This window comes from Globicephala melas, chromosome 6, assembly GCF_963455315.2.
Source record: "Globicephala melas chromosome 6, mGloMel1.2, whole genome shotgun sequence".
Classification (NCBI taxonomy): domain Eukaryota; kingdom Metazoa; phylum Chordata; class Mammalia; order Artiodactyla; family Delphinidae; genus Globicephala; species Globicephala melas.
The window spans coordinates 52,161,498-52,181,742 of NC_083319.1; the positions used below are offsets into that span (position 1 = coordinate 52,161,498).

Here is a 20,245-nt window from a genome sequence, read left to right on the forward strand (position 1 = left end):
GCACCATCCACAATCATTAGGAGGTGTTTTCCAGGAGCGGATGGGGAAGAAGTATCCCTATTCTGGTGGGAGAAGCAGATGCCAGCTGGACCAGGATGACTGATGCAACCTGGCAATATGCTTCCACTTTTGTAAGACAGTTCCACAGACTTCCCTTGCTAATCTTGGGGCTCAGAGTGATGCTGTGGAGGGGGAGCATGGACGTTTGAATGGTTCCATATTTGGGTGGTGTTCCAGCTGTAACAACTCACTTTTGCTAGGATGTTCATGTACATCCCCTCAACCGGGGAAAGGCTTTCCAAATCTAGGTAACAGATTCTCAGAATGGTCTTTTGCTCCTGGGAAGAAGGGACTGTAAGAAGCCTCTAGTTAGAAAGAAATGACGACGAGGTTCTGTGGTGACCCCCATATGATCTTTGTTTTGAATTTGAAATTTTATTTATTTTTAGCTAATTTAAACTTAAAAACTGATAGGCAAGTACGTCATTGGAGAACTTTTAAGTATGTTTGGAACAACTTGAGTATGTGAACCTACTTTTTTGTTTTTTAAATAGACTTTTTTTAGAGTAGTTTTAGGTTCATAGCAAAATTGAACAGACGGTACAGAGATTTCCCGTATAAACTCTGATTCTGCACATGTACGCCTCTCCCACCATCAATATTCCCCATTAGAGTTGTACCTTTGTTCCATTTGATGAATCTGCATTGATGCATCACCACTCAAAGTCCATAGTTTACATCAGGCTTCAGCCTTGGTGTTGTATGTTCCATGGGCTTTAACAAATGTATAATAACAGGCATCCACCATTAGAGTGTCATACGGAATAGTTTCACTGCCCTCAAAATCTTCTGTGTTCTGCCTATTCATCCTTTCCCCTGCCTCGACCCCTGGTAACCACTGATCTTTTTACCGTCTCGTTAGTTTTGCCTTTTCCAGAATGTCATATAGTAGGAATCAGAGTATGCAGCCTTTTCAGGTTGGCTTCTTTCATTTAGTAATGTGCATTTAAGATTCTTCTGTATTTTTTTTCATGGCTTGATAGCTCATTTCTTTTTAGTACTGGATAATATTCCACTGTCTGGATGTACCATTTCCATATGATTTTGAAATGGTTGGTTTACTGCTTGTGGACAAGGGATGTGACAAAGAGTTGGACAGATCTGAAGGACTTGCATGCGTCAGGAGCAGATAGGCTCTTCTGCTCGCTGACGTTGGAATGTCACTTGTTGCAGGGGTTTAGTAGGCATGGAGAACTTCTTCTGCCTTTTCACCTTTAATTTTTTTTTTCCTCTAGTTTTACTGAGATAAATTGACATATAGCCCTGTATAAGTTTAAGGTGTACAGCATAATGATTTGACTTACATGCATCATGATGTTGATGAGCACAAGTTTAGTGAACATCCACCATCTCATATAGATACGAAATTAAAGAAAAAATGTTTTCCTTGTGATGAGAACTCAGGATTTACTCTCTTAACAGCTTTCATATACAACATCCAACAGATCCTTATGGATCCAAATTCCACATTCTTTTCCTCTTCCAACCACTTGCTATCTCAACTCCTCAGGTGGTAGCAAAGAAGTCCAGTCAAAAATTAAAGGTGATTGGGCTTCCCTAGTTGGCGCAGTGGTTGAGAGTCCGCCTGCCGACGCAGGGGACGCAGGTTCGTGCCCCGGTCCGGGGTAGCGGCTAGGCCCGTGAGCCATGGCCGCTGAGCCTGCGCGTCCGGAGCCTGTGCTCCGCAACGGGAGAGGCCACAACAGTGAGAGGCCCGCGTACCGCAAAACAAACAAACAAACAAACAAAAAACAAAAAAAATTAAAGGTGATTAAAGAGGAAAAGAATGTGGAATTTGGATCCATGAGGCTCTGTGTTTGGGTCCTGGTTCTGCCACTTATGAACCATGGGATCTTGAGGAAACCATTTTATCTCTGCCTCTGAGCTGTGGTTTTTCCATCTGTAAATAGGAGACAGGGATCCCAGCTCAAAGGACACTTGTGAGAATTAAATAGCGCATGTGATACTGTTTCATAAACTATGTAACACCTTTTCAAATGTTCATTTAGTAATTGTTCCAAATGAAGGGACTGAGTCCCTGGTATTCTTGTTCTCGGTTTCCTTCCCCTGTTTTCCCCAACTTTCCCTGTGGTGCGGAACTACAGAACCAGTTACTGCATCTTCATACACGGAAGGGCGTTTTTTGCTGAGCACAGTCTATCTCAGGGGCCAGATCTGCTCTTTAGCTCATGAATGAACCTTCCCTCACCTTCAAATCCCCCACCAACCCCCAAAGTCACACTCCAAACACTGGAAGTCTCACAGGCTGACTTAAATGGGGACTGCTCCAAACTTGATCTGGAACACCCCAAATTATCCAAATGGCTTGAAACTCAAAATTCCCTGCTAATTAGTCCACAGTTGATTTCTAGACCATGTCATTAATTAAACATATTTTCCTCTGAGTTCTTCTAGAAGCAATACAAGTTTTGGGTGAATTTGAGGAAGTTGTTTATGAAGACCCTCAGGAATGGAAACCTTCCACATTTCTCTGGTTAAGGTCCCAGGCAGCTCAGGTTCAACCATAGCACTTACACGTAGAGGTTTGATGTACCCATCACTTACCCCTGATAGGGGCAGTTCGTGCCGTGGGAAAATACTCACCTTTTCTCTAAGCTGTTCCACTGAAAATGCAATGCAGAAAGTCAATGTCAAGTTGAAGGAGGAGCTCTCAGATCACCTCTCGGGTCACAGAGTTTGCTTGTGAATTCTGATTTCTGACTCGCTCAGGAGTGTAGATCTGGTCTCTCCAGGATAAGGTAAGCTCCATGCGGCTAGGGGACATTATCTTATGCTACCGTTGTGTCCCTTACAATCTGTGGCACAATGGTTGGAATAATTTGACCTGGAGAGGTACGAAAGTGGCCCAGGGACTTCAGGAAGGGGGAACGGTTCTATAGATATTCAATAGTGCAGAAGAGGTGATCATTTAGGCAGAAGGTATGTAGATTTCAGGACCATTGAACCAGCATGAAGGAATGGGTATCAAAACTGGCTTTGAAGTTTTGCAGTGGTTCTGGGGGGAGGAAAGAAGCCCAGCAAAGAGGAGGTTGAGGTTTACAATCTCTAGAGAAATAAATTTCTTTGACCCCTTAGCATGTGCTTCAAATCCTTTCTTGGAAGCAGAAGTGGATATAAATGGTGAAAGAGTAAATACTTTAAGAAAAAATTGGAAGCTCCCAGAAGGAGGCATTTCTAAAATATATTCATAAAAATACTGGATCTTTGGGTTTTAGTTGGATATCTCAAAGGATAGAGGTTTTGTGATTAAATCTACCAGAGTAAATCAAGTTAATGTATGCTAGTGTCCATCTCCAAAGGGATTTCTATAGTGTGTATCATTTCTCAAAATTATTTAATCATGGACCCCTCTTAGTGCAGAACACTTACTATCAAGTCTTTCAAAGACTATGGATCAGGAAATGCTGCTCTAAGGTAAAGCTAGGCCCCTTGGGGATTCCTAAAAAGAATGCCTTTTAGAATATCTTTCCAATTTCACCTTCGTTTTTGAGTGCTTATTAAATGTTAGGCACTGCTCTAAGCATGTGGTATATATTATTCCATTTTTTCCTCAAAACAAACCAATTAGGTGAGTATACTTAATGTTTTAAAGATGAGAAAACTAAGGTTCAGAGAAGCGAAATAACTGGAAATTACTGAGCTTGTACCTGAACCCAGTCGTTCTGTTTCAGAACCCATGCTACTAATCACTGTGATCTATGACCATAGCAAAAACAAAATAGAACAAAACAAAGCAAAATTCTTCAATACTTTATTCTGTTCTATGATGGTTTCAGGGGTTGTAAACTGGTTATTCCATTTTTCTTGGCACAATATTTAAAAATAACTGGAATTTGAATACCTTTGAGCAGTGCATGAACTTATTTGTTGTACACTGGACTCTCTATTCTGTATTGTTTAATCTCAATCTGATGCAGAAAATTAATCACCTGCCTATAGGCATTCGGGTTTTCACTTGTTGTCACAACTCACTGTGGCTGGTTCAGAAAGGAAAAGAGTGTAGCCTGGGAATATTGGAACTAAATTACTTTCATGTTTTTAGGAGGCAAGAGAAATCTGGAACCTCCTCAATGTCAGCAAAAGCAGCAGCAAAGAAAGTGGTAGAGTCTCTCTAGTGGACCGTCTCATTGTAGCTTCCACTCAATGTAGGAATTCTTCTTTAAAACATTTAAAAAAATATTTAATTAAAAATTTTATTGGGGTATAGTAGATTTACCATGTTGTATAGGAATTCTTTCTAAAACATTCTGGAGGTAGACATTTCATGTCTGCTCCAACACTTTTAATGACAGGGGAATTACTACTTATAATACTGACTTAATACGCATATTAAATTGGGATGTTTTGCATCCCTTGCCTAAAACTTGCACCTTAGTGCTTCTGCCTAATGGAGGAACATAGAAAAAAATCTCTGTCTTTGCTAGAATGTCCCTTCTATTGGATGGTCCTCTGAACATACTGATTCCTTCCATGGTTTTTCTTTCCTTTTTTTTTTTTAACATCTTTATTGGAGTATAATTGCTTTACAACAAAGTGAATCACCTATACATATACATATATCCCCATATCTCCTCACTCTTGCGTCTTCCTTCCACCCTCCCTATCCCACCCCTCTAGGTGGTCACAAATCATCAAGCTGATGTCCCTGTGCTATGTGGCTGCTTCCCACTAGCTATCTATTTTACATTTGGTAGTGTATATAAGTCCATGCCACTCTCATACTTTGTCCTAGCTTCCCCTTCCCCGTGTCCTCAAGTCCATTCTCTGTCTATGTCTTTATTCCTGTCCTGCCTGTAGGTTCTTCAGAACCATTTTTTTTAAAATCTCTATATATATGTTAGCATACAGTATTTGTTTTTCTCTTTCTGACTTGCTTCACTCTGTATGACAGACTCTAGGTCCATCCACCTCACTACAAATAACTCAATTTCGTTTCTTTTTATGGCTGAGTAATATTCCATTGTATATATGTGCCACGTCTTCTTTATCCATTCATCTGCTGATGGACACTTAGGTTGCTTCCATGTCCTGGCTGTTGTAAACAGTGCTGCAGTGAACATTTTGGTACATGACTCTTTTTGAATTATGGTTTTCTCAGGGTATATGCCCAGTAGTGGGATTGCTGGGTCGTATGGTAGTTCTATTTGTAGTTTTTTAAGGCACCTTCATACTGTTCTCCATAGTGGCTGTGTCAATTTACATTCCAACCAACAGTGCAAGAGTGTTCCCTTTTCTCCACACCCTCTCCAGCACTTATTGTTTGTAGATTTTTTGATGATGGCCATTCTGACTGGTGTGCGATGATATCTCATTGTAGTTTTGATTTGCATTTCTCTAATGGTTAGTGATGTTGAGCATCCTTTCATGTGTTTGTTGGCAATCTGTATATCTTCTTTGGAGAGATGTCTATTTAGGTCTTCTGCCCATATTTTGGATTGTTTTTTTTTTTTTTTGATATTGAGCTGCATGAGCTGCTTGTATATTTTGGAGATTAATCCTTTGGCAGTTGCTTCATTTGCAAATATTTTGTCCCATTCTGAGGGTTGTCTTTTTGTCTTGTTTATGCTTTCCTTTGCTGTGCAAAAGCTTTTAAGTTTCATTAGGTCCCATTTGTTTATTTTCGTTTTTATTTCCATTTCTCTAGGAGGTGGGTCAAAAAGGATCTTGCTGTGATTTATGTCATAGAATGTTCTGCCTATGTTTTCCTCTAAGAGTTTGATAGTGTCTGGCCTTACATTTAGGTCTTTAATCCATTTGAGTTTATTTTTGTGTATGGTGTTAGGGAGTGTTCTAATTTCATTCTTTTACATGTAGCTAAAAATATGGAATGCTTTACGAATTTGCGTGTCATCCTTGTTCAGGGGCCGTGCTAATCTTCTCTGTATCATTCCAACTTTAGTATATGTGCTGCTGAAGCGAGCCCCACGGTTTTTCCTTCGTAATCAATTCTCTATCCCTTCCTTAGCTTTACCCCACTTCTGGGGATGATCAATATCTTGACCAGGTGATACACAGAATTTGAGCAGGACATCCAGAGTTGCGCGCATCACTCAGGATGTGCCCTGGTCGGTGGAGGCTGTCTTGGGACCTATATTCATGATCTGGGCACCATGCTTTTCATGACACAGGCCCGGTTTGCCTTGTCTTGGCTTTTTCAAGTGGCTGTGTTCCTCAACTGGTTCACTTAAATTTATGGTCAACCAATGGCCAAGATCTGTTTCATACAAAGCTAAGCTACGTGTTTTGATTCAGGAAAATTGTCCAGACTATATCATAGTTAATTTAGAAATGGATGTGTTGACTGAGTCCTATACACTGGGTTCTCTGTGAAATGCAATAATATTAAACTTGTGTAATCATGAGAATGTGGTGCTTGAACAGTGATTTGGGTTGGAGTGGTACAGACTGACAGGTGGGTCTTGTTGGTGAGGGGATTGGTGGAGGTGATATTGTGTAGAACAAAGGTGGGAGTATGGAAAGGTAGGATGGGGCCAGCTATAGGGGGCCTTGATATCAAGACAGAGAAATCTCACCTCAAGATTGTAGGTGTAGAGGGAGGTAGGAAATGGCAGAAGCGCTGCTGAAGGTGTGGTGTTCGGAATAGAGGGTCTAGATGCTGGAGGCAGGGAACACAGCTCCAAGGCAGTTGGAATAAGAAAGTGATGATCAGCTACCTTGAAGAACCATTTTGGAGGAGAAAAAACAAGACTTACTGCATGGAGGTAAGGAAGAAGGGTTAGATAAATGACTGTAGTTTCACACAGGGTTGATGTAGATATGGTGGTTCCATGGTGAGACCTGAAGAAATGTTTGGATGAAAGAGGACGGTTTTGTTTGGGACCGTTTTTGGGTGGTTGTGTGGGTTTGGGGGCAGCATGATGTGGCCCAGTAAACCTTCTGGAGATACAAGCTGGGGAAACAGCCGATGGGCAAAACTTGTGAATGTGTTCGTCTTCTTAGTACGTGCCCTTGGTACCTGCCCCGTTCTGAGTGAACAGATAAGTGTGTACCTGGTGCAGAGGTTAAGAGCAGTCCAGCCCCGCTCTGCCGTTTGCTAGCTGTTTGACTTGGGCAGTCAGTGTAACCTCTCTGGGCCTCAGGATAGTTATCTGTAAAAGGAGGAATAATGATGCCAACTTCACAAAGATGTTAGGAGGATTCAATAAAACCGGGTGCAGTTGTCTTTACGAGGAAGCGTACAGTGGCATGTAGGGCTCCACACGTCACAGATGCTGTTACTGTTGGTGCTGTTATCACTGCTGTCGACCCGCCAGTGGGCTGGGGATTCTCAGGAGGTGGTGTTTAGGGACTGAGACCGTTCTGAGTGTGGGGATCTGCCTGAGAAACTTGTCATCACTCGGGAGATGCTGAGCAGAGAGAAAAGCATTCACCCCTTCCTGAAAACCTGCTTGGAGAAAAATACTCACTCACCAGGGGTGTATTTTTTCAGCCTCTGGAGCCCCCAGTGCCGCCTACCTCCCCATCTCCCACTAACAGGCTAGCTTTATACAGCTGTCATACACACCTACCGTCCTGTCCAAGTCCTTACCAGCTTTCCCTTCCCCCAGCAACTACCCCTGAGCCCTAACACCCGAGGATGGCAATGAACTCAGGTGGCAATGACCATAAGCAGCGGCGGCCAAAGCACACAGCACTAGGATCTTCCCCTGATGCTCCAGGTCCCGCACAGACGTGGGCTTGAAACAGCTCTCCCGTGACTGGTCTCAGGTGCATTTCAGGTGCTCGTAGGTCACTTGGCATTTGCTGCAAGATCACAATGGAAATAACAGCACAGCTATTTCTTTTTTTTTTTTTTTAGTCCTTTAAAAAAAATTTTTATTGGAGTACGGTTGATTTACAATGTTGTGTTAGTTTCAGGTGTACAGCAAAGTGAGTCAGTTATACACATACATATATATCCACTCTAAAGATTCTTTTCCCATATAGGTCATTACAGAGTACTGGGTAGAGTTCCCTGTGCTATATAGTAGGTTCTTATTAGTTATATATTTTGTATATAGTAGTGTGTATATGTCAATCCCAGTCTCCCAGTTTATCCCTCCCCCTCTTCCCCTCTGGTCAGCAGAGCTATTTCACGTGCTGCAGTGTCAGAAAATGCTGCATGCACACAGGCCAGGGCTTTGTAGGCCTGTGTGTGGTAACATAAGCCAGGGCAGCCGAGCCTACCTGCGCTCAGAGAATGCTGGGAAACATGAATGGGGACTCTTGGCAGCTTTGGGACGAGCTGGACTCCTTAGCACAGGGCTTGGGAAGCTGTTTGTGCTTCGATGGATTAGTTTTTTCCTAGTGAAGTAAGACATGACACGTCTGATGGCGAACACCCTAGAACTGTGAGAAAGATTCCTCTCTTATGTTAACTTTCATGCCAACTTCTTGGGGAACGACACCTGCCTGATCCATCTGCTACCTGGTCCTCATTTGTGTGTGCGGCTCTTCAGTGGAAGGGCAGAGCATCTAAATTCCCCTCCTCTGGACAAATAACTCAGGCCAGAAGGGCTCTGGGCTGTATATCGGTGCTCAGCAAATCCCTACCTCTTTGGTCATCCTGACATGCTCGTTTGGCCACCAATGAGTGTAGCCTTTCGTGCGCTGAGGTTTGATTGTGGGTACTGTTTTGAAAGACAGATTTGCATAGGTAAGCATCTTAGAAATATTTTTCTGAAAGCAACTGTCAAGGAGAAATGTGCAAGCCCGAAGGCAGAAGGAAGCTGGAGGAGGGTGTGGGAGAAGAGGTGAGGGTGGAGGACCACAACATGTGCTTTTCAGCTGCCACGGAGCAGCCCCACGCCTGTGGGAGGGAAGCTCTGCAGGTTGCAGTGCGCTCTGAGAGATTTATGCCCTGCAGGCTGAACACATATCGGAGACTCTCCACGGCACAAGTTTGAAAAGGTGATTATGGGTCTGACATGAAGGAATATTTTATATGAAGTTGCTGGAAGATATCTGGGTACTAAGCAGTAATCACCTTGACGCTTTAGAAAGGGTTCCAATTTGTTTCCCATCGGCTTCTTAGCAGTTGGGATTTGTATGCTACTTAACATCCAATCTTGGGCATCCCACATGCCACCACCACGCTAAGCAGAGGGGCTCCCCTTGAAGAAAAATGCACTACAGTTTGGGGATAAGTCTCAGTAGCTTTAAAAACGTGCATAGACTTGGCATCCATAATTCTACCTCTTGGAATATTTTAAAGAAAAAAAAATCAGAAAAAGGATGTCCATTGAAAACATACATGTTCAAAGATGTTTATTGTAGTGCGATTTAAAAAAAATAGATATCCTTCCAGAATTAAATGCCATGCAAGTGTGTGTGTCTACATGTTCTAACAGAGAAAAGTTGGAAACACCCTAAATATGCCAACGTACAGGATTTGATGTTTTCAAAAGTATAGAATGTTGTGTATTACTAAGTCTGAAAAAATAAGTGTAGCATAGTATATATATGCTATAATTTTGTTTTTATAAAATGCAAGTTTACTTATATATTTGTATGGGAATGAATTCTATCAATACAAGGACATATATAAACATGTAAAGATGCTTGTCTCTGGGTGGTGAGGTTATGGGTGACTTTGCTTTTTAAAATATTATCCTGTCTATTTTCTGTAATAAACATAGATTATTTATGTTGAAAAAAGCAGGGAGTGCTGCCTTAGTGAGCGACTCTCTTGTTTACTTTGGCTGTTGACATCTGGGCTTCCCCTGAAAGGTTTGTGCTCATGTGACCTTCACAGGGTGTCGAGAAGAGCCAGTTCTGTGGTTGTCCTCTGGTGTCCAGCATGCAGCCTCTTGCAACTGAATGGAGCTGCTGAAAGTAGGCCTAGGCTGCAAAGAAGATGACAGGCAGCACCTTAAATTCTATTCAGTGCCAAGGAAAGGAGGTTGCGATTTGTATGCCACTTAACATCCAATCCTGGGTATCCCACATGCCACCACACCAAGCAGAGGGGCTTCCCTTGAAGAAAAATGCACTAGTTTGGGGATAAGTCTCAGTAGCTTTAAAAACGTGCATAGACTTGGCATCCATAATTCTACCTCTTGGAATATTTTAAAGAAAAAAAAAGTCAGAAAAAGGATGTTCATTGAAAAATTGGCATCTTTCATCAGTTAGACTTGGGCTACCATATCGGACTTGTGGGGAGAACAGGATCTCTTTACCCCTGTTGTAAATGATTGTGTCTGTACTTGGGGCTATGTGTTGGTGCAGCAGGAGGCTGCATTCTTTTGTATCAGTCTCTTGTGTTTTTCATTAAAATTGTATTATTTATTTAGATAGTTGTTTCATCAGCATCGTGAGTCTTTGCCTCTGAATCTGAGTCAAGGAATGAGAAGCTTTTTGGAATCTGGTGTTTGTGCTTTGTTATCCCAATCAACTGAAATTTTTGGTGTGAAGATTCATATGTTGGGCTTCCCTGGTGGCGTGGTGGTTAAGAATCCACCTGCTGATGCCGGGGACACAGGTTTCAGCCCTGGTCCAGGAAGATCCCACATGCCACGGAGCAACTAAACCCCTGCGCCACAACTACTGAGCCTGTGCTCTAGAGCCCGCGAACCACAACTACTGAGCCCATGTGCCAAAACTACTGAAGCCCGCATGCCTAGAGCCCGTGCTCTGCAGCACGAGAAGCCACCGCAATGAGAAGTCCCCGCTCACCGCAACTAGAGAAAGCCCACGTGCAGCAACGAAGACCCAACGCAGCCAAAAATAAAAAATAAATAAAAAATTAAAAAAATATATTATAAAAAATAAAGATTCATATATTGAACTATCTTATTATTGCAGGAGCTGACAGAAAACCCTGTCCTGATTTCTTCCCTCTGTGTTCTTCTCTGTCAAGGTGGGGCAGGAAGGGCATAGTTTTTAATACACCTGGCCTCCAAAATGGCCCTAATTTTGAGTAATCTTTTCACATTCCACACTACTACCCTACTATTAGGGAAACGACGTTTGAGCAGCAAGAAGTGTTCTAAGGCTACCTGCAAGACAAAAAGAAACTCCCCTCACTTACATTGTTTTGCTTTTTATCATGCACGTCATCCTGGAGACAGATCAATTGAGCTCTTTCTAAGCAAAGGACCTAATGCTCATCTTGCACAAAGGAAAACTGAAGCCCCAAGTATCAGATCTCAGTTCCTGTGCCAGAAGACAAGGAAGCAATGAGTGTGTGCAACATCTGCCTTAAAACTGGGATTTCTTTTGCTATTGTTGGCATCGCATGGATGAGATGTGTTTCTGGAAGCAGATATTTGAGCAGCTTTCACTTTTTCAGTTTCAGGAGTACACTGAAGACCCTGGGAAAGGTTGTATAAGGGGAAATAACATTTGCTTGGATCCGCCCATGTGCTAGGTGCTTTAAATCCATGTTTAATCGCAGGGTTAAAATTACACTCGTAATTCTGCTCCTAAAGTCTACCATGGACTACATAGGAAAACCAAAGTGACATTACATCTCCAGAGCTAACAGTTTATTTTTCTTAATCTATTTTTTAAAAAGGAGGAATCTTTCTCTTGGAGTAAATAATATAATGAGTCTGATCAGAAATCCATATTTTAGCTTTGGTCAATTCAGTTAACCCTGAAAATTACTGGATAGTGTCGTGGGCTTAGATGGAGACCATTTCACTGAATCCTATACTTTTACAAATGAGAACACTGAGATCAGAAGGATTAAGGGACTTGTCAGGATCACACAGAGTTATAGAGCAGATCCTGAAATTCCAGGATGTTGATCTCCCACTACTGAATGATGCCATCTGGGAGCAGTTTTCTATTTAGTTGGTTATCTACTTTCTGATGAGAAATGGTGTAGGCAGCAAATCTTCCCGCCTGGATACAAAAGAAAGGACAGGAAGAGCTGTGCTTTCTGTTTTCTGGTAACTCTACAACCATGAACCTATATTCTGGTTTCCTATATTAAGTTCATATCCATGTTGAATCTTGAATAAGTGATGATAAAATGGAAACTCACCACACAGGGCCCGGGAAAGCATTTGTTGCACCCCAAGTCCTTTGAAAGTTCCCAAGAGAGAAGAGACAGGGGCTACAGGAAGGTGACCCATCTACCCCCTGAAGAGTTAACAGAGGAATCAACAAACCCTTGTGGTCAGTGGCACCAGAAGTTGTTGATGGACATGAACCATCTCTGGGCAAAGAGAATGACACTCCACAAGGGTCTTATATTCCAATTCTTTTTCTAGGCCTTGGAGTAAATTGCAAGTTAAACTTCACAAATGACAATGTGGTATTAATGTATAGATACAAATGTTGATGTATAGAAAAAGGTGTAGATTTCTTTTTTCTGCCATGACTTACACTTCCTTTTCTGTTGTGAATTAATGTATACGTTCTATTTTTTTACTGTTGAGTTGTCAAAATTTCCACCATCCCCACCCCCTTGGCAGAGTCTTTAGATGGTGGATGATGGCAGATATGGTCCACTTGTCTTGGCCAAGTGGCTCACAGACTAAATATGTCTCAGCCCCATACTTATCTCAGGGCAGCTCACCTTTTTCACACTGTTGTTTATAAAAGCTGTGTTGGAAAAGAAAAATACTTCACATTTATGTAAAATGTACTTTTACAGCTATTGTTCAGCTCAATCATCAACTTTTTATACTAGTCCTATTTTAACTTGAAAGCTGAGGAAACTGAGAACTGGAGAAGTGATAGGACTTTACCAAGGGCATACAACTAGCAGTTAGAATTGGGACTCAAACCCAGAACTTGGATTCCATTTTAAATGGTTTTCCTACCATGTCAGAGTTGATGTTGATCTTGTGATGAAGAAATGCTGAATAGAGTAGCTTATTAAGACAAGGAAAAGACATCAGGCATCATCCAATAAGTTCTACTAGAATAGAGGGTGTATTTCATAATATTTTTTTAAGGGTGGGTGTTATTGTGCACCTTTTAGAGATGAGGAAACTGAGACTTTTAGAGGTAAAGTAACTGCCATGTAATATGTAAGCTAGAACAACAGGCATTTGAACACACGATTTGAATTTGATAACTCACTGAGTATCTCTAATGTAACCTACATGAGTATCTCTGCAATGCTATAAATAAATGAATGCATGCATGCATGCCACAGTAATCCCCCTTGGTGCCCCAAAATCACGAAGTAGATTTTTCGGTTTAACGGAGTGATAGTTCTACTAGTCATTAAAAGATAGACCTTTTTGCCAGTGTTAGACACCCTTTACATTGAATTGACAGTGTCAAAGATTTGGGAGTCTTCGTGTATATATTTAGGTAGATTTCACAAATAAGATGTAAATTATATGCAAATGAATGTAAATTACAGGGACATTAATTGCTTAAGCCCCTCATCTTTGGTTATGATGTTTTACAATGGATGGAATAGAACGTGGGAGAGACGGTTGAAAATTTAATTTATTCTAAATTAAATTTTGCGCTGCATTAGTGACTAATAGCTTTGAAATGCCTCTTCTGAGGTGTCCTACTTCCTCATTCAGTGGTGACTGCTCCCCACTAATCTTCATTTTACAAATGGCTTTCCTATCCCTACCCCTAAAGGCTTAGGTATATTTTCTCCAGCAATTAGCATTATATACAAGCCCTGATGAGTCTTAAAAACATGTTAAATGTGAGATTATCTCCCTCTGGAGATGGACTTAAAAAATTTTTGGCAGTCTGGTTACCCTGTGAGAAACAGCAATGATCCCTGTTAGGGTGACCTGAAAATTTTCTTTTCAAAGGACCAGAAACAGTGAGAAGGACAGAAAAGAGGGAAAGATAAGAGCAGGAAGATGAAGAATGGGGCCAAGTGGGGAAAAGGTGGAGGAGAGATGGAAAGAGAGGAAGGTGGAGAAGGGGAAAGAGATGGAATGGGGGAGAGAGAAATAGACAGATGCAGACAATGGAGAATGAGAAAGGGGGAGAGAGAGATGGGAATGAGAGAGAGAAGAGGAAAGAAAGCAGGAAGGCAGGACTTCAACCCCTCCTGGGCCCAGCCAGCAGGGAGCTGGCAAGAAAGAATTTGAAGCCAGAGGGACATATTATCCAGAACCAGGAGATGAATCTAATTGTAAGCAGACCCTTCCCACACCCTTCAGATGAGTGATGGACTCCTGGCATGTGACCTGGCTTGGCAATCTCCACCCCCTGTCCGGGCTGCCATAAGGAGATACGTAATGTCTAGAGTGATGGGAAAGTCATGCCTGCAGATGGTACAGATGGAGCTGCCTCATAAAATGACTCACTGTGAATCCTCACTGAAATCTCCGCTATAAAATGATAATGGAAAAAGCACAAGAAAGGCTAAACGAGCTTGAAAGAAATTTGTTCCAGCTTGTGTAGCTCCCTTCAAATTTTGAAAGGAGGAGAAAAAAAAGACCCATTAGTAAAATGCCAAGAAGATAATGTATCTTCTCTCCTGGCTATATCCCTTCCTCACCCCCACCTCCTTTATGACATCAGTATGTAAATGAAAGCGGCAAGAGAGAAAGAGGAGGTGTTGTGGAGGAAGATGTAAGAATTATTTATTAAGCAGGAGGGCTGATGTTCTGGAGGGGGAGGGCTGGGAGGCTGGGAAGAAAGAGGGTGGTGTTTTGGAGAGCAAAGAGGCAGACCCTCAGGGAGCAGGAGAAGTGGTGTTTTGCTTCTAGTCTGGGGTAGATGTTGCCGGAGTGGAGTGGGTCTCCCAGAGAGTGAGGTCAGACACTGGATGAGGGAGGCATTTAGCAGTTAGTCATGAAGAACTCTGTAGCAAGAAGAGGAAGTTTTTAACTCCAAAGAACTTGGCATTCCAAGGATAATTATCATTGGCTATTTCAAAGTCACCCAAGACCATGATGCTTCTACATATGATGCCAAATATAGCTCAGTTTTATGGATAAGGAATCTGCCAGAATTTGAGTGTTTTTAATGAAAGGCTAATTATTCAATGGAAGGTCTTCTGGCTTTCATCTCCTTATGTCCGCTGACAGAGCTGGTACAGCAATGGATTACAATGAGGAGGTGCTAGCTGGAGCAGAGTCATGGGATGGAAGGGCAGATATGAGGGCAGCCTAGACCCTGAGTAACATTTGGAAGCTGGTAGTCAGGGTGGAGCTGGGCTTCAATACAGGGGGAAGACCCCAGAGCGAGGTACATCCGCCATCCTGATGGTGAGTGCAAGGTGGGTCAGAATCAGGATGTGCATGAATGGGATGCATTGGGATAGTCACAGGTCAGAAGTGGTCCAGCTAGATAGTGAAGTCATGGGTGTCTTGCTTGTATAGTTGGAATGTGCAGAGCCTAATGCCTATGTTTTATAGTGTGGTTAGAACGCTTGGTGGGATGCAGAGGCAAGGAATGCCTTGCGCACCAGGCAGAGTTGGCCTAGATAGGGGGTGGAGAATATGGCAGATGGGATGGGGTGGCGGGAAGGATATGATGGAAGATATAAGTTGGGGAGCTTGCAAGAAATAGAATCCAGTTCAGACGGCTCAAGACACTATGATGAAGGGACAACTTACGAAGGTGTGGACAGGGATAAGTGAGCCAACAAAGCATGGTGAAGTATTCAGGGACTAGCGACAGCTGGGAGCTGTTACCATCCTATACCTGACGGAGCAAGGGTGGGGGCAGTTGTTTCTGCAGCCCAGTGAGAGCGGAAGCTGTGCTGTAGGGGTAGCCGGACCAGTGTTGTGATCACAGAGGACCACAGCCACTGCTAGGCAGATTGGGGAGGGCGTCTTAGTCTGTTCAAGCTGTTATAAAAAAATACCACAGGCTTAGTGGCTTATAAACAACAGAAATATATTTTTCAGTTTTGGAAGTCTAAGATCAGGGTGCCAGCTTGGTAGTTGAGGGCCTTCTTCTGGGTTGCAGACGTCTTCCTGTGTGTGTCCTCACAGGGTGGAAGGGCTAGGGAGCTCACTGGGGGTCTCTTTTAAAAGAGCAGTAGTCGCATTCATGAGGGTTCCACTCTAATAAGCAGAGGCCCCACCTCCTAATACCATCGCGTTGGACATGAGGATTTCAAATGTGAATTTCGAGGAACGCCAACATTCAGACCGTAGCAGGGGGAGTGTAGAAGAAATACCCTGACCTCTTGTCCTTCTCTCTCATCTCTTCTTGGCTCTTCCCATTGGTGAAACCCAATCTGAAGATAGAAGTGAGGGAATCCATGAGGTCAGCCTCCTGGGGCACGGAGCCAGGCATTCACTGAAGGGTGGAGCATAGCTGGAGTTGAGGAGAAAACAGAGACTGACCCACATATATGCAAACCTAGCCACATGGCAGTTGTTCATGGCCAGGTAACTTGTCTGTTTGTGTCTGGGCCTAGTCACAGGCAGCCAGATCCAGCCCACAGGGAGAAGGTGACTCCAAACTATGGGCCCACACTATGATGGGCACAGTGCTAGTGCTGCTGGGCAACACGAGTGCTAAACAGGGAAACTGAGGCAGGAACCTTACCCCCTGGAGAGCTTCAGTATGAGAGACGGGGAAGGTTGTTTTTCAGAAAGAGGCTTACTAGTTACCTTGGCTGTATACAACTGATTTAGTTCTTGGTTGCATCAGATGGGAGTGGAAACAAGGGTATGGACGTCTTTGTCTCCAACCTGATGGGCTCAAGAATTGGGCTGGGTCTGGGACCTGCCAGAGTTTCAGTTGTTGGAGTTACTGTGGGATATGCGGGGAAAGCCTTGGTGATAGGGATGGGTGATTTGAGTGTTAGTGGACTTGTTAACACCCAGAGGATACAGAAGCCTTGGGGGAAAGGCTAAGAGGGACCAAGAGCCTAGAGGGTTAGTTTCCAGGAGCTGAAAGGTCCATGTGCAGCAGGAAACAGGCCAAGGCAGCATCCATACGAGGAAGGGCCTTGTAGACAAGTTGAATCTCCTTCACCCCAGAGCTCTTTTGGTTTGGTTGTCGTAAGGGCCAGTCTCCATGTCGTGCGCCTGGGGCCTGTGGAAGGGAGCAGGAATGGGGAAGAACTTGCTGAGGAGCATATGGTAGAGGTGGGAGAAGTGTTCGTTTTATGGGGAGAGATCTTGATAGTCTCTAGTTTTCAGCCTTGCAGGTTCTTGGAAAACATCTTCTAATATATCTGCCTTGAATGAGGCTTACAGTTCAAGAAGGCACCTTTCTACCTCATGTTAAATTAAAGCCTTGGTCTGAGTTCATTTCTACATTAACTGAGGAAATAATTAATTGATTCTATTATGCATATATGGGATAGATTTTTTTTTTTTTTTTTTTTTGCGGTACGTGGGCCTCTCACTGTTGTGGCCTCTCCCACTGCGGAGCACAGGCTCCGGCCGCGCAGGCTCAGTGACCATAGCTCACGGGCCCAGCCACTCCGCGGCATGTGGGATCTTCCCGGACCGGGGCACGAACCCGTGTCCCCTGCATCGGCAGGTGGACTCTCAACCACTGCGCCACCAGGGAAGCCCATATGGGATAGATTTTATTTCATATGTTCATAAATAATACTAAAATGTTTTTTTTTTTAATTATTTACTTAATTATTTCTTGGCTGTACCACACAGCTTGCAGGATCCTAGTTCCCCGACCAGGGATCAAACCCGGGCCCCGTACAGTGGAAGTATGAAGTCCTAACTACTGGACCGCCAGCGAATTCCCTAAAACTTTCTTTTTTTTAATTGAAGTATAGTTGATTTACAATGTTGTGTTAGTTTCAGTTGTACAGCAAAGTGATTCAGTTATACATTCACTTATATATACATACATATATATCCACACACATATATAGATTCTTTTTTCAGATTCTTTACCATTATAGGTTATTACAAGATATTGAGTACAGTTCCCTATGCTATACAGTAGGTCCTTATTGTTTACCTGTTTTACATATAGTAGTGTGTACGCATCAAATTCCTAACTTATCCCTCCCCGCCTTTCCCCCTTTGGTAACCGTAAAGTTGTTCTCTATGTCTGAGAGTCTGTTTCTCTTTTGTAAATAAGTTCATTTGTGCCATACTTTAGATTCCACATATAAGTGATATATAATATTTGTCTTTCTCTATCTGACTTACTTCACTTACTGTGATGATCTCTAGGTCCATCCATGTTGCTGCAGATGGCATCATTTCATTCTTTTATATGGCTGAGTAATACTCCATTGTATATATGTACCACATCTTCTTTATCCATTCATCTGTCAACGGACATTTAGGTTGCTTTCATGTCTTGGCTTTTGCAAATAGTGCTACTGTGAACATTGAGGTGCATGTATCTTTTTGAATTAGAGTTTTCATCTTTTCCGGATATACGCCCGGGAGTGTGATTGCTGGGTCATATGGTAACTCTTAAAATGGATTTTTTTTTTTTTTAAGAGCATTTATTTATTTATTTATTTACTTTGGCCGCACAGCTCACGGGCCTCTGCGGCATGTGGGATCTTCCCGGACCGGGGCACGAACCCGTGTCCCCTGCATCGGCAGGCGGACTCTCAACCACTGCGCCACCAGGGAAGCCCTAAAGTGGATTTTTAAAGAAGTATAGAATATACCTTCAATTAATCCCTATAGTCTTCTTCTGGGATAGTCACAAAAAATATGATGGTTGATTATTTTCTAGTTATGCCATAGGGCACATTCTGGTATTTTGAATCACGGTTGTTTCTGTCTTGAAAGAATCCTGTACTGTTATTTTTTTCACTCTCCCCGTGGATCAGGAGTGGGTCATCTTTGGGCTGCTGCCTTCCTTAGACATGGGAGCTGTTTCTCAGGTTCCCTCTCTGATTTCTCAAGACCCATGGTCAGTGTTTCAGGCATGGTGACTTCCATTAAAAGTTAATAATTTTGTATCAATTACATTTATAGCTTTAGATAGAGTCAAAGTTGGAAAATTTAGAATTGCCAGAATGAGTAAAAACAGCTCCCTAAATCTGCCCTTTGCAGCTTCAGGGATGTTACAGATGTTCCCAATGTTAATTCCTGGTAAACGTGGGTACAGTTGGAAAGATGGGTACTGCACATCCCTTCAGGGAGCAGCTTCGGAGGACAGGGCTACGCCTCTAAATGCATCCACCTCTCAGCCTCATGCACATCCCGCTTCTGGTATTTGCATCTTTGAACCATTTCATCCTAGAATTTTTTGCCTTGTGCTGATATTTTGTGGCAGCTTGAAAATGGTGGAACCAAATGTCTCAGGCACCTTACAAAACAGGTGATACTTAAAAACAGTTATAAGCCGGTTTTAAATGAGGAATATAATTAATAACTTACTACAAGTCTTTGAAGAATTATCCAAAAGTCAAGTATCTACGGTAGTTTCTGAAATGACTTCCAGATTTAAGTGATTGTGTCAGCTGTATTAGTGAAAATTCAGATGAGGGGCCGTTATTCTGTATTTTACTATACTTTTTGAATTCACTGTATCCAGAATTAGGTCTTACTTTTGCTTCCAAAACTAGTTTATACTAAATTTTGGATCTTACTCTGTCGCTAACTATATCTCTGACTAATCTAAGCCAGAGCTGTACCCTATGAGCACCTGAGCAGTAGAAAATATCCTGGCTTACCTTAAAAGGATGGGTCCCACAGGGGCACCGGTTCGTACATATACAGAAGATGTCAGATCACACATGACCATGTGACTGGGTGTTCTGGAATAGTTCCAGTGTTAATGGTCTGTACTGTCATCCCTGTAAGTCAAGTGGGAGTATAGATTCCATGTCTCCAATCTTAATTTAGAAAATAGTTCATGCTTCTTTTCTGATCTTGTGGATTCCCCTAGCTGAGCTGGTTCTCCTCTCCCAGGATGCTTGTCGACCCGTCTGATCTGGTCTGGTACTGACTTCGCGCTGAAACTTCCTGCGGCCCTTCAGACCCTTGAATTCCATTTTGTTCCCTGGATTCTGCCATTAGCTTTCAGGGAGGGAGTTGTTGTCTTGATTTTGGATAGGAGTAAATAACTTTGGGGTTGTTAAGACTATTGTCCTGGAAAGGATAAAACCTTTTCTCAGAGATCTTTCAGTTTCCCTGGGGTATTTCTGGGAAGCACCCATTTTAGCCCAGGCTTGGAGGAAATCCTGGGAGTCCTTTAAAACTTTCCTTGCTTTTTTCCCTGCACATGGCTGGTTTACAGAGGCACGTGAGCCCCTGGATATGCCCTCCTTTTCTCCTGCTTCGGAGAGCGAATATGATCACGTGATTACCTCTCCTGATTT

General features: G+C 42.7%; 1 non-coding gene across 1 annotated transcript; it reads right to left on the bottom strand.

Annotated features, from left to right (window-relative positions):
• Nucleotides 1-5,897: 5,897 nt before the first annotated feature.
• On the bottom strand, nt 5,898-6,004 carry LOC115863952 (U6 spliceosomal RNA). Its single transcript, XR_004043737.1, has one exon. It is a non-coding gene; the product is annotated as a U6 spliceosomal RNA (small nuclear RNA).
• Nucleotides 6,005-20,245: the final 14,241 nt, after the last annotated feature.